The sequence below is a fragment of the Chelon labrosus genome, assembly GCF_963514085.1.
Source record: "Chelon labrosus genome assembly, chromosome: 9".
NCBI lineage: Eukaryota > Metazoa > Chordata > Actinopteri > Mugiliformes > Mugilidae > Chelon > Chelon labrosus.
In genome coordinates this window covers 25,934,084-25,948,967 of record NC_140359.1, presented here as the reverse complement: position 1 = coordinate 25,948,967, position 14,884 = coordinate 25,934,084, and positions in this window count along the sequence as shown.

Below are 14,884 nucleotides of genomic sequence, written 5' to 3'. Positions count from 1 at the left end.
GTTTCTTGACTGCACGGGAACGAGCCGGTTTGTCCATTTGGTCGTTAGATGCATCTAATTTAGGTTAGCGACAGACTGGCGACCTATCCCCGATGACAGCTGGGATAGGCCCCCGCGACCCTTCACGGGACAAGCGGTTACAGAAAATGAATGCTTATGTCTAAATTTCAGGCATTCGTCTTTAAACTGGTTGTTTGTTTGCTCGACTCCCCACTGAAGCTCATCTTATTGGCCGCACAGAAACAGGTGCAGTGAGTGTGCAGGCCTCCTCTGGGTGCACCTCACCCCAGCAGCCTGATGTTTGGTGCGAAACAGCACCCTCCCGTGTTTCACCTCCAGCACCGTGTGTAAGGTATCCAAGCCAAAAGCAGCCTCTCAGCCCCCCCAAAAATAAAAAAAGGCGCTATGATCTCACCACTCTGGAAGAAGAGGAAGAAAAAAAAAAAAAAGCCCCAGCGTGTATTTTGCCAAAAACGTCGGGGTTGAGATGGGGGTGCGCTGGGGAAGTAATCCAGCACGACGTGTGCCCTTTTGAGAAATGTATCTGCGCGGCTTTGTGATAGTGGCTGGTTAAAGCTTCTCTTGTATTAACGGCTGAAGGATTTAACCACGCTGGCAGTTTGCTGTGATTACGCCCGAGATCTCTGGAGATCTAATCTTTTCTGAATGGAATTGCTTCATCCCAGCGTGTTTTCAATCTCTCTGACATTATCTGCTGTTAAATATCCTGCCAGTCTCACATTTGCTTGACTTTACCGTCTTCTTTACAGTTCCTCTGCGCAAGCGTTCGGCGCTTGTGAAAACAGCAGCTCAAACATTTGTGCATCATACGTAATAAAGCACGATGCATATGGTTTTACGAGTATACTTGAAGTGCATTTGGGAATAACACTTGGGGAAGGGATGGGGGGGTGCCAGTATCATATTCTTTAGCAATAAAGAGTCTATGCTTGTTGTAAACATTTTACTGCCATTAGGGATGGGCGATATGGACTAAAAAATTTATCCCGATAATTTCTGGTATTTACCACGGTAACGATAAAAATGACGACAAATAAACACCAATTCAGCCTAATCTTTTTTACTATAATCCATCGGCAAGTTTTATCTGAGTTTTTTTTTTTTTTTTTTTTACCGGACTCTTTGGATGAAGTCGACGCTGCTTCTGCATCCTTGCGCATTTTCTGGCTTTCTTCATATTCTGGTTTGTGCTTGTGTTTGAGGTGGTGGAACAAATTAGTGGTGTTACTGTCCTTTTTATGTTTGCAAACCTTGCATGTTGTAATTTGCTGCTCCGCATCAGACTTTTTAACCCCTTCATGCCTAGTGTCGCGAATTTGCGACGCACAGTTTCTGATCAGACTGCAGCCGAAATAACGCATGTGATACTCCAATGGCGGTTTGTGCACATTCAAAAAATTCCTAGGAACCTTTTGCAAGCACGAGTTTCTCGTAGGACCGGCCGGAGTGGTAGGCAAAAATACAAATATTTCATTTCTTTATATAATTGAAAAATCAATTCGGGCGTTAAAACCGAACCAGATAATGGAGGTGGAGCCTCGTTTAGGAACAAGCTCCTCGCTGCCCGGCGTATCTGCTCCGTCTTCCGCCATTGTCAATTTGTCAATATGCCATACGTGTTGGGCTGCGAGTGTGTCGCGCACATATATACGTCATCTATGGGAATTTATCGTTTTTATCGTGGGGTGACATATTCTTACCGTGGGGAATGTTTTTGACGATATATCGTAAACGATGAAATATCGCACATCCCTAACTGCCGTAGAAGACGAGGAAAACATTAAAAACATCACGTTTAAGAAGCTTTTCATTTCATTTCATTTTATTTGGCACATAAAATACAATAAAAGTACAACAACAATACAAAATACATTAACAATACGTAATTGAAGAAGGTAAGAGCATAAAGGCATGCCAGGGAAACCCCAAAAACCCTCAAGGGGCTTGTATAGGAGGGTTCCCCAAAAGAACATTCAAATTTTAATTAAAGAAAAGCAGTCAAACATAGAACAGGCGACAAAACAATAACTAACAGAAAGAGGAAAAAAAAAAGATGAGAAAAGAGAAAAGAGAAAAAAAAAATTGTATAAAATAATGGTGATGATTATTCATAGAGAAGTAAGTTTTTGACAGAATTTTTAAATGACCTTGGAGGAAGTTTAGTCATGTGAGGAGGAAGTGAATTCCATATCTTGGAACCTCTGGATGCTATACTAAATTGTGATGATGCTGTACGTGATTGCGGGGGGCGAAGCTCGAAAGCTGTTCGGGTAGGATAATTATGGAACTGATTATTAGCTATAAAAAATGTGTTAAATAAACTTTATTCAGTCCGTTCAGGATAGAATCTGCAATCAAAGCAACCAACACCTATACTCATTCATTCATGTTCTGTAGCTGCTTGTCCTGTGAAGGGTCGCAGGGGGGGCTGGAGCCTATCCCGGCTGTGATTGGGCGAGAGGCGGCGGGGTACACCCTGGACAGGTCTCCAGTCTATCTCAGGGCTAACACAGAGAGACAGACAACCATTCACACTCACATGCACACCTACGGCCAATTTAGAATCACAAATTAACCTAATGAGCATGTCTTTGGACGGTGGGAGGAAGCTGGAGTACCTGGAGAGAACCCACGCAGACACAGGGAGAACATGGAAACTCCACACAGAAAGGCCCCAGTCGGACCCAGAACCTAACCACCACGCCACTTCTCTTTTCTAGTACTTAAAAACAACATAAAAAACGCATTTCATATTCTGCTATCAGAACGTGGCGTACTGTGCGCACGTCCTCCCTCAAAGCAGAACAGAAACGTCCCGTGCGCCGATATGAAAATGAGCCTGAACCTGGAGTCCTGTCATCACACCTCCCGTGTCCCCGGCTATCTACCTGCGATGCCGGAGCAGTTTTGGTAGCAAGGCTCTCTTTGTCTTCTTTGTGTCTGCATGTGTGTGTGTGTGTGTGTGTGTGTTGTGTGTGTCTGATCACATGCTGGGCCTGTCTGTACACGCCGCCGCCTGGCCACATTCCTTGTGGTCTGCTGGAGTTACTGTAATGCTGTTGTTTTTTTTTTTTTCCTCTTTCCAGATCCACACATAACATTCACACTTCTTCTTCTTCTTCTTCTTTATTTTTGTTTACATGTAGCCTTTTGGAAAGTTTGTTTTTCTTTAGCCCCATTATTAACTACAATAAAAGTTTCCCGTACGCCGTTAGCATGGGTGGCCGCGGCCGCAGAGCCCATCGCCCCGCCAGCGCGTCCCGCCGGTTGAGTTATGCAAGATGAAGGCTGGAGGTCGCGGCAAGAATAATCCACTGAGACGTATTATAGGAGGTACTTCAGCATCCCCGACCTGCCTGTCAACGGGAAGTTATGCGCAGCGGAATTAGAAGTTGGCCCACATGCTTTGAATTCACAAATTCAGGAGCCAAGACTGTGTCATGTCCTTGTTCTCTCTTGAGTAAACATGAGCGCCGAGCCCTGAATCTTAATGCCACATTTCTCTCCCCCGTAGCTGAAACTATTTCTCCTCCTAAGCTTTTTTGTTCTTGGCAACACAGTGTTATATAATACCTTATAGTCTCAAACCGCTTATCATTAGAAATAATGCTAAAACAATTACTTTACTGGCATCATGTCATAATTGTTGGCTTTGTGCTAATTATTCCACCTCTTTTCTGAAACTGACATTTCTGCTAAAACTTTGGTACAATGAAGGTGATCAGCCACAACATTATGACCACAGACAGGAGAAGTAAATAATATTGACCATCTTTTGACAATTCAATGTTCTGCTGGGAAACTTTTGGACCTGGCATTCATTCATGTGGATGTTACTTAGACATGTAGCACCCACCTAGACCAGACCAGGCACCCCCACCCCATAGCAATGACACTCTTGACACTGTTTACCACCAGAAAGCAAATGACATTAGAATTTAAATTGAACCATTTTTCTTCCTACCCGATGAATGACAGTACAATATTAATTCCCTTGTTAGTTTCCTGACTCCTGAAAGAAACATGTAGCTCCTTAGGCATTAAACTGTCCAGTGCACCTATCAGCCACAACATTATGACCACTGCCAGGAGAAGTAAATAACATTAATCATCTTGTGACATTTCAGTGTTCTGCTGGGAAACTTTTGGAGCTTGCCATTCATTGGTGTGGATGTTACTTAGACATGTAGCACCCACCTAGACCAGACCAGACACCCCCCCCCCCCCCCCCACCCCATAGCAATGACACTCCTTGATGGCAGCAGCCATCCCCAGCAGGATGCAGCCTGACACAGGCACAGACACAGACACAAAAACACTTTAGGAACAACTGAAAAAAAACATGAAGAACAGCACAAGGTGTTGACCTGGCCTCCAAATTCACTAGATCCCAAACTGATCAAGTATCTGTGGGATGATCCACAGAGGCCCCTCCCCTCAAAGGCCAAGATCGTGTTGCAGGACACAACAGGGCGCCCTCAGAAGGCCCATGTCCATTCTCTGATGAACTGTTTTGGAGGCACAAGGGAGACCTCCACAATATTGGGAAGGTGGTCATAATGTTATGCCTGATCAGTGTGTGCGTATATATCTTTTTATCATTTATTTGTTTATTTATTTATGAGAACTGAAGATGTAATTCTGAGGTAGAGAGGGTGGGCTACCATACGCTCCTTCCTTTCTTATTATCCTGATATTTAATTTAGTTTTATAATATTATTAACATTATAATTATTACTATTATTGGACTTTGCGTTTCTTCTTCACAACTGGAAAATAGGAACATGTTGGAAAAAGAGGCTGAATTGCATGTATAAAACTAGTTCAGAATAAAAACTTTGATAATAATAATCAGTTTTACAGACTAAATACTTATTCAATAAACCAAGAAAATAACTGGCAGAATTCTAAATGTTGAGTGGAATAGGGAAGTGAATCCTGCTTCAGTTTCAGGGCAGCACTGTGACAATAAGAAGAATGATTGTGTGTTCCACTCTTAGTCACTTTTACTGTTTGGATCATCCGCCATCACTTGGCTCATTGCATTAATTAAAGACAAAACACGCTGGCACACACAGTGACGCACAACATCTTGTGTCTGCTCCTGTGTGTGTGTGTGTGGGAGGGAGGGGGGGGGGGGGGGGGGGGCATACACACAGTGAGTCAATCCCATTACTCAACCAAAGCATCTGGTTGTTGTTTGAAGCCTGTGCGAACCGGCCAAAAGCCCCCCCCACCCCAGCCCCCTCCCGCCCCCCAAACGCGGCCACATCAGTGTCTATATGATCCACGTCATTAGTGGCGGCGCACACAACAGAGCGCACATTACCGTGTCACCCTCTGACCCCGGCAAAGCTACGGCGAAGTGGGCTCCCCTTGACAAATGGCTGCCTCTGGCCCGCCGCCTCCTCTCAGGTCTCATCCCCTGCACACACACACACACAAACACACACACCAACACCTGTGCAGGACCCTGAGCTTACCTGTGTTCAAAGCCAAGATAAAAGCCAACGTTTCACATCCAGCCACCTGCATCGGCCGCTGCAGCCCCTCCTCCGCCTCGGCTGACACACACACACACAGCAGTCATCCATCCAGCTCGGGCCTCCCGGGTCTCTAATTAGGCCCCTTGCGGGTGACACCCTCTGGAATGTTTATTGTAACATCACTCGGCTTTATCTCCTTCAAAAGAAAGACAAAAAGAGGAGGAGGAGGCATAATGGAAAACAGACACAGAATCGGAGAACGAGCTGAGATATTCATCAGGATTAAATCAGTTTAATCGAATACAACTAGACAGTCCTGATGGTTATATGAATTGAAGTAAGATTTGAGGACACGCTGACATCTCTACAATGATGGAAAAGAAACACAAGGAGAACAACAATGTAGTTTATCTTTATGGCAATCATGTTGACAGGTCAAATCTGAACCAGGAAGTCTGTCTATAACCAAGATGGATGTGTACAATCTGTCCGTCCTCGTGTTTCTTTTCAGGTCACAGTTCGTTTTACAATCTCATTATTACATACACCGATCAGGCATAACATTATGACCTTTTTAATATTGTATAGGTCTCCCTTGTGGTGCCTCATCAGATAATGAACATGGGCCTTCTGAGGGTGTCCTGTGGTTTCTGGCAACAGGATGTTGTTAGTGGGGGGCTTTGAGATGAGGGGGCCTCTGTGGATCATCCCACAGATAACCCTAACCCTAACCCTAATATTGTGTAGGTCTCCCTTGTGCCTCCAAAACAGTTGGGACTCATCAGAGAATGGACATGGGCCTTCTGTGGGTGTCCTGTGGTGTCTGGCAACACAATCTTGGCCTTTTAGGGGAGGGGCTTCTGTGGATCATCCCACAGACACTTGATCAGTTTGGGATCTAGTGAATTTGGAGGCCAGGTCAACACCTTGTGCTGTTTATCCAACAAAGAGTAGCTTCTTAGAACTGAAGAAGCTACTCGGATGAGTGGTGAAACGTCTTCTCAAAAAACTCTACAAGTCCAGTTGCCCTTTTTGAACCTTTGTTGGATATACCATGACCTGGATGACTGAGAACCTTCACAGACCTTGTGCTGTTCTTCATGTTTTTTTTCTTTTTTAACTGTTCCTAAAGCGTTTTTGTGTGTGTACCAGTGTCATTGCTATGGGGTGGGGGTGCCTGGTCTGGTCTAGGTGGGTGCTACATGTCTAAGTAACATCCACACCAATGGATGCCAGTTCTAAAAGTTTCCCAGCAGAACGTTGAATTGTCACAAGATGGTCAATATTATTCACTTCTACTGTCAGTGGTCATAATGTTGTGGCTGATAGGTGTACTGGACAGTTTAATGTCTAAGGAGCTACATGTTTCTTTCAGGAGTCAAGAAACTAACAAGGGAACAAATACTGGACAAATGTCATTTGCTTTCTGGTTGTAAACAGGGAAATATTTATTGTTATATGGATTTTCTTCAGAAAATAAATAAATTAAAACCAATGAATGCTGCTCAAAACTTAGATACTTAGATATTTAACAAATCCTCTATGAAGATATCGTTCCAAAATGGATAAGATTTAGAAAATGTGTCTAACATGCATTAGAGATCATTGTTCTGTTGGATAATATCTTTCATGTCCATTATATTTTGAGGATTAAGAGGCTGCATGGCATAGAGACTGGTGGCTTTGTAGAGGATTACAGCGTAGGGCTTTAGAGATTTAAAAATGAAATCTAACTGATTAATCACAAACAATAAATAATGCTCTTTTCTCATGTTTTTATAATCCCTTTTTCCTTACAGTTTCCCTGCCCTACAGCTACCGTGGCCTACCTTCTCCAAGTTAATCACATTGCATCACCCTGTAAATCCATCACTTTTATAGGATTTCCTGAAAAAGAAGAAGAAGAAAAAAAATGGAATGATCACTTGCACGGGGGCCAGGCTCTGGTTTACGACGGCTGGAGCGCTTTAGGTTTGGTTTTTGGTTTGGTTGTGAAACGTTTTAAGGGCCTGCAGCGTGTTCGCCCTTTGAGACTGATGGACAAGGTGCAAGAAACATGAGCGGCTGGTTTTCACTGCGGTCGAAGAGATGGCTTCATCCTGAGCTCAGCTTCCTCCAATCAAACCAAACAAACAAACCCAATGCAAATCACACCAACTCCTGCAGGATGTCGTCTCGAAGGATAAATCTCCTGCAGAGAATTTTTAGTACAATCCTATACCCCAATCAGCCACAACATTATGACCACTGACAGGAGAAGTGAATAACATTGACCATCTTGTGACAATTCAACGTTCTCCTGGGAAACTTTTGGACCTGGCATTCATTGGTGTGGATGTTACTTAGACATGTAGCACCCACCTAGACCAGACCAGGCACCCCCACCCCATAGCAATGACACTCCTTGATGGCAGCAGCCATCCCCAGCAGGATGTAGCCACAAAAACGCTTTAGGAACAACTAAAAAAAAACATGAAGAACAGCACAAGGTACCTGGCCTCCAAATTCGCTAGATCCCAAACTGATCTAGTATCTGTGGGATGATCCACAGAGGCCCCTCCCCTCAGAAGCCCTCACTAACAACACTGTGCTGCCAGACACCACAGGACACCCTAAGAAGGCCCATGTCCATTCTCTGAGGAGCCCCAACTGTTTTGGAGGCACAAGGGAGCAATATTAGGAAGGTGGTCATAATGTTATGCCTGATCTGTCAGTGGTGAAGATGCGAGCATTCCTAAACAGCTAGGCATGTTTATCGCAGGAGACTGGATTATGCAGGGACAGAGTTAATACCAAATGAATTGAAGAAATCGCCGACTGACAGTTTATCCAACGTGGATCTGAGGCTGAGGATCATGACGGCGTTTCCTTGGTGATCACGGCTTCGAAAAACACATCATCTACTCACATCCGCTTGTCTCCGTGAGCGCTGACACTAGGAGCATCGTGGTCACCGTCACAATTATTCTCCTAACTCATCACAGACCAGGAAAAGAGCCATAAGTCTTCCCATCACCGAGTTTGATGAATCTTTGTTGTGGGCTTTCGGTGACTGCACGTCTGACTCAGGAGCAGGCGTTAATGCTGACTATGCGTCCGTGATGTCTCATATCTGCTTGGAGAATAACATGAGGCGCAGAATTAAGACCATAAACAACAGTAATACAAGTGTTCCCCATAGACATATTAGGAGGACATGTTGTTTTTCTGAAATAGAACAATACAATCGTGCACATTTGGATGTGGTGCGTTTGCTTTTCAGAGCTGTCAAGATGTCTTCAGTGCATTGCAGAAAGTGGTCACCACACTGAATCGACCACAATTCAAATGACCTTTTGAGCACAAACAACTTCAGGGGGTTTAGGTTTGTGGGCTCTATCGAGGCCAGACTTGTTTTCCCTCACATGTCAGACTTGACGACACCGAAAACATCCCGGGATGGGTGCCCTTTTTCATTTCACCGAAGCAACGAGGGAACCGCACTCGGCCATATGTAAAACGTAAACTGCTGATGGGAAACATACTCGGAGGATGCAAACTTTGATATGGCCGCGCCGCTTGTGTGTTTACAAGAGACAAACAGAACGACGGCAAGGGCGTTGACGTCACATGTATTTCAGCGGCTAAACATTTTGCGGACAAGTGAAAACAGGCCTGTCGTATATATATCCGTAGTGACACAATCCGTAAACCCACTCAGAGGCCACGGGGTCCAGAAGAAAAATGGATGTTTGCAGGTTTTATGGTTTCAAGCTGCGATTGAGGCCGTCCTCTGCACAGGCCGACGCTAATACGCCACGTCGTGCTGATGTTTGGCCGATCTCCCAGTCTGAAGTGAAACTAGTCGGAGGAAGCCGTGCCCTCAGCGGGATCTTCAAACGCTTGATTCATAAAGCAAAACAAATCCGTGCCAGCAAGTCACTGTGAAACTGAAGGAAAAGAAACTAAATCTGTCGCCAGATGCAGCGCACAGAGCCACAGTCCTGCGCATATACACATATCAGGCATAACATTATGTCCTAATGTTGTGTTGGTCTCCCTTGTGGTGACTCATCAGAGAATGGACATGGACCTTCTAAGGGTGTCCTGTGGTGTTATGGTCCTACGGTCCTACAAGTTGAGGGGAGGATCATCCCACAGACACTTGATCAGTTTGGGATCGAGTGAATTTGGAGGCCAGGTCAACACCTTGTGCTGTTCTTCATGTTTTTTAGTTGTTCCTAAAGCGTTTTTGTGTGTGTGTCTGTGTCATTGCTATGGGGTGAGGGGTGAATGGTCTGGTCTCGGTGGATGCTACATATCTAAGTAACATCCACATGAATGAATGACACTAGCGCCTCACAGCAAGGAGGTTCTGGGTTCTCTCCAGGTTCTCCAGCTTCCACCCACCGTCCAAAGACATGCTGGTTAGGTTCATTGGTGATTCTAAATTGGCCGTAGGTGTGAGTGTGAATGGCTGTCTGTCTCTCTGTGACCTGTCCAGGGTGTACCCCGCCTCTCGCCCAGCTGGGGTAGGGTTGGGGGGGCGGGAGCGGTTACAAAAAATGAATGAATGAATGAATGAAAGACAACCTTTCCGTGGGTGAGCAAATAAAATCTGCATATTAAATGTAAAGTACGTGTGTTGCAAGAAATATCAAGTGTGCAGTCGTTCAACCAAACAACATTTTCCTTCCTGCACATCTGAGAAATTAAACCGGCGATGCTCGGGCTGCTTATGTGCCTCCGTTATTGCAGGGCCGAGTGAGGACAGCAGGGACAGGAATACTTAAGAGATATCTGACCTTGAGGGGGTTCGGAGGCGCCGAGGAGGAGAGAACAAACAATAAATCGCCGAATTCATAACGAGACAGGGAGGGGGAAATAAAGGACCTCCAACGCCCCGGCGATATTAATCACACATTCATAAGCAGGTATGTGCACAGACACAAACAGAGAGGAACACCCTGAGACGCTGCTAGCGAGCGCCTCTAGCCAGTAAACAATATCTGGCTCAGAGAATGTGGGCTGAGTCTAGAAAGCGAGCAAGCGTCTACATAAACCACCGTCACACACCGTGCGCTCACTCGTATCTGTGTTACAGACTAAGAGCTTGATCAAGTTAAATCGCTTTAATAACGGCGGAGAAGCTGTTACTGAATATTAATGCGCTCTTAATTAAGGCGCTGATGTCGGTAAATGTCAAGGATGAGACGGAGGCAAGTCTGTGCAAGTATCAGCTGATGTGGTTTCATTTGGATTTGTGTGCGGTGCCTCTGCTCTGCTACACACACACACACACACACACACACACAAATCCTTCTCCACGTACACAGAGGCCAGATTCAATTCTTTCTCTGTCATATCTGTGCATCGTACACGTTCCATGGTGCACGATAAGGAGAAGAGAAGGAGGGTGGGTGGGTGGTTGGGGGGGGGGGGGGGGGGGGGCAGAAACCAAGCGTGGAGGAACATGTGCCTTTTGAAGTTGTCTTTTTTCTTGGAAGCAGCTTTGGCGTAACGCGCCCAGTAAAGCAGATCATTAAGTGTAATGGCTGGTGAGGATTGCGAAGCTTTATCTCTGATGGCAAGAACAAAGTTCTGAATGATCTGGGGGATTCTGGCGCTGGATTTGATGGGAATTCCCATGCCTGCTGGAACAGTTTACTTTGAACGATTTTGATCTGCGCTAACAGACAGGTGCTATCATAAATCTGCAGTCAGGGAATTACAAACTGAGCTTTACATACTGAGGTTTAAGGTATATAAACGGGGATAAAGTTGTCCTTTGACAGATTATATCTAGAGACTGAAGGTTCTCCCCCGGGCTGACGCCAGTATTTTAACGTCTGGCCGTGACATGTGACAAGAAGAGAACGACTTTGAAATAGTCCTCAAAGAAAAGGGAAGTAAAAATAATTCTGGTATGTACAAGGGGTTGAATGACTCCGGATTTTCAGAAAGCCGACGTCGGCTAGTTGAAGATGTCACCAATAAAAACACAGCAGAAAGTAATGAAATCTGTGTTCTTGACCTGAATACACATCGTTGCGTCTCACACAAAAGAAGCTACGGAGGCTTTTCTGCAAGTTCACTGAAGCTTGACCACAAACTATTCTCGGCTGTAGACCACGTCAACACCATAAGCACTGTCAGTCTGACACTTAGGCTCTCAACAGGCAAAAAAAAAAAAACACTCTACAACCACAGCAACTATGTCAACTAATAGACCTGAACATAAACACATGAGCTTATCAATACTGTGCGCTGCAGATATGCATAGCACCGTCAATAGAGCTCCGTTAGCTGACGTCATCCTGCACCGACAATCGCAACACCGCCACATTGATTGGCAGGAAAGCGTGCTTTTCGGATTACTAATCGGTTGACAACTGCGAGCAGCTAACTAACTCGTCCTTGTACCAGTTGCATCCAGAAATGGTCGACAGCTGTTGCGCTCCAGGACACCAGAATAGTCGGGGATGAGCAAAGGGGAAATCATTTTATAGGATTCCCAAAAATCCCACAAGACGGCAGATGTGGATTACTGCAATAAAACGCGCAAGAAGCAGGCCCACGTCCATTCTCAGCAGGCTTCATCTTTAGTGAAGTGTTTCCTCACACTTGTTTGCTGCAACAACTCACTGGAATCCTCACCTGCCTTCTCGGAGGCGTCCATGTTGTTGTTGTCACGTGATCGGTGACTAGTCGACTTCCTGCTTAAAGCGCCACGGTACAGCATTAAAGCCGACGAGTCTTTACAACCGCCTGGTATGTACAGTTTTCTGTCACACATTGGTGCTAGGTCAGAGTCAGAATGGACCTGAAATTATTCTTCAGACTGACCCCAGACATGCAAAAAGTCTATATCTCTTGTATGCATCAGAATCCAGGACATAACGTGAGGCTTTTGTGCATTCACGACTTAATGGTGCACTTAAATGACCTGAGCTGTCATTAACACGCCTGTTCTTTCCCTCAGACAGATGCTAACCGATTAATTAGAACATCCGTTACATTCGAAAAGATCCTTTCGCATTTATTTATTTATTTTTTTTTTAAAAACCCGACAGCGAACCCAATGCCTGCGCCAGTTCAGTCCGGGGTAAACATAAGACCACACAGTGTAAATGGAATCTAATCAAAACAGATGGAAACAAATCACAAGGGCTGCACGCTGCCTTTCAACCTTACTGAATGGAGATAGGGAAAGCAGTGGAGCTGGTTCATATCTGTGAGGCATGAACTCATTCAAAGAGGGATTGGGGGGGGGGCAAACAAACCAAGGCAGAGAACAACTTTGAATGCGGCGTAAGTGCCGGAGTGGCACATCTTTATTCATGAGAACGGCGGATCCGCGCATAACGGTTTATTGTGAAAATGTTAGGAACGTTGTTTGAGGATTGTCACCGCTAAAAATGATGAAAATATTTCCCCTCCGGGCGAATAAAAGGCTGAGACCCAGAATTCTTTATTTATTTGTTCCTTCTCACTTCTCTTGTCAGTGCCCTCCACTGTTTTGCATTTGAATCTCTCCAAACCAGGAAATCACTTCCCCCAAAGTTCTGGTGTTTATGAAAACACAAGTTTCCAAGCGCCTGCAGTGAATTTATATTTGATGCATCTCACTCCCTTGGCAACGTGCCCCTCCACAAGCTTTCCATGGAGGTTTGTCCCCCCCACTTTCCACAGTGCAGGCTGATTGATTTGCTCTTTAATGGCTTCCTGTGTTGGGCATGGCCTACGACGAACATCTGTAAGGGCGGACCGGGCACGCCGGGTCTGTTTTGCTCTGCTACGCTCATCTGCGGTGTAGTAAAGTGAGGTATCTGCCTTTTCTGTGGCCTCCGAGAATGACGTGCTTCATTATAAAAAGAACTGACTGCAATGAAAAGTGAACCGTGGGCCCTAACAGCCGCCGGTCGCTGAGTGGATTACAGCGCCCCCGGGGACTGAAGTTTGAGCCTCTGATGTCGATGACTGAGAAGGGGGAACAATAATAGTTGGCCGGTGAGTGATAAACTTATACTGAGTGTTAACGTCAAGAGCAGTTTGTGTTTGAGGAGTCACTTCCACGAGTCCAGACGGAGGATGAAGTTCAGCTTTGGGTTGTTATTCTGCTTGACACTGACAACACTGCTTAAAAACCAGTTACGCTTGAGAATATTTATTTAAAACCTTTGGAAGCAAATTACAGGAAATTGGAAATTAGTTGAAAAATACAATTATGGGGATTTTCCATAATGAGTAATTATATAAAAATATTCGGTTTCTTTTATCTTTAAAACGTCAGATAAACATCACATGTAACTTGTTTTTCCAGGTTTCTTTATTGTAATGGTGCAGTATGAGTGAATTTATGTGTAAATCTATACTACACACCAATCAGCCACAACATTACGACCACTGACAGGAGAAGTAAATAACATCTTGCGACAATTCAGTGTTCTGCTGGGAAACTTCTGGACCTGGCATTCATTGGTGTGGATGTTACTTAGACATGTAGCACCCACCTAGACCAGACCAGGCACCCCCACCCCATAGTAATGACACTCCTTGATGGCAGCAGCCATCCCCAGCAGGATGCAGCCTGACTCAGGTACACACACACAAAAACACTTTAGGAACAACTAAAAAAAAAAACATGAAGAACAGCACAAGGTGTTGACCTGGCCTCCAGATTCACTAGATCCCAAACTGATCAAGTATCTGTGGGATGATCCACAGAGGCCCCTCCCCTCAAAGGCCCCCCACTGACAACATTGTGTTGCCACTTGCCAGACACCACAGGACACCCTCAGAAGGCTCAGTCACAACTGTTTTGGAGGAACAAGGGAGACCTCCACAATATTGGGAAGGTGGTCATAATGTTATGCCTCATTGGTGTATATTAACGCAAGAGGCTTTGTGTCTGTCTTTTGAAAGGATTTTTTTGACTTTACAGCGAGAGAACTGCTGGCTGTGTACAATGATTTTTAATTGCATATTTGTTTCAGGATTGTGCCATTTACACATAAAAGTAAAACTACAGTTTTAGTAAAAATAAATAAATAAAAGTTTTTATCTGCTTTAGGATCAGTTGAGTTTGCTCAAATCTTCACCCCAATGACGAGCGCTCACGTTGCCAGAAACAAAACTCTGTCTGTGTGTTTGGGCATACGCCCTAATCTCACGATCAATCTTCATTTCGACCTACGCCTTTAAATTAGCAACATCAGAAGGAGCTGCTCACCCATGAGCTATTAGGAGGTGAGGGACAAAGCACACCTGCAACGCCGGAGTTGACATGAAACAAAAAAAAAAGCACACCCAAAACAAAGGCCTCATCCAAAAGCCACTTCAGAAGCCTTTCTTCGTAATCCAGGGACGTAGAGCAGATCTGAGAAATGAGGGGAAAA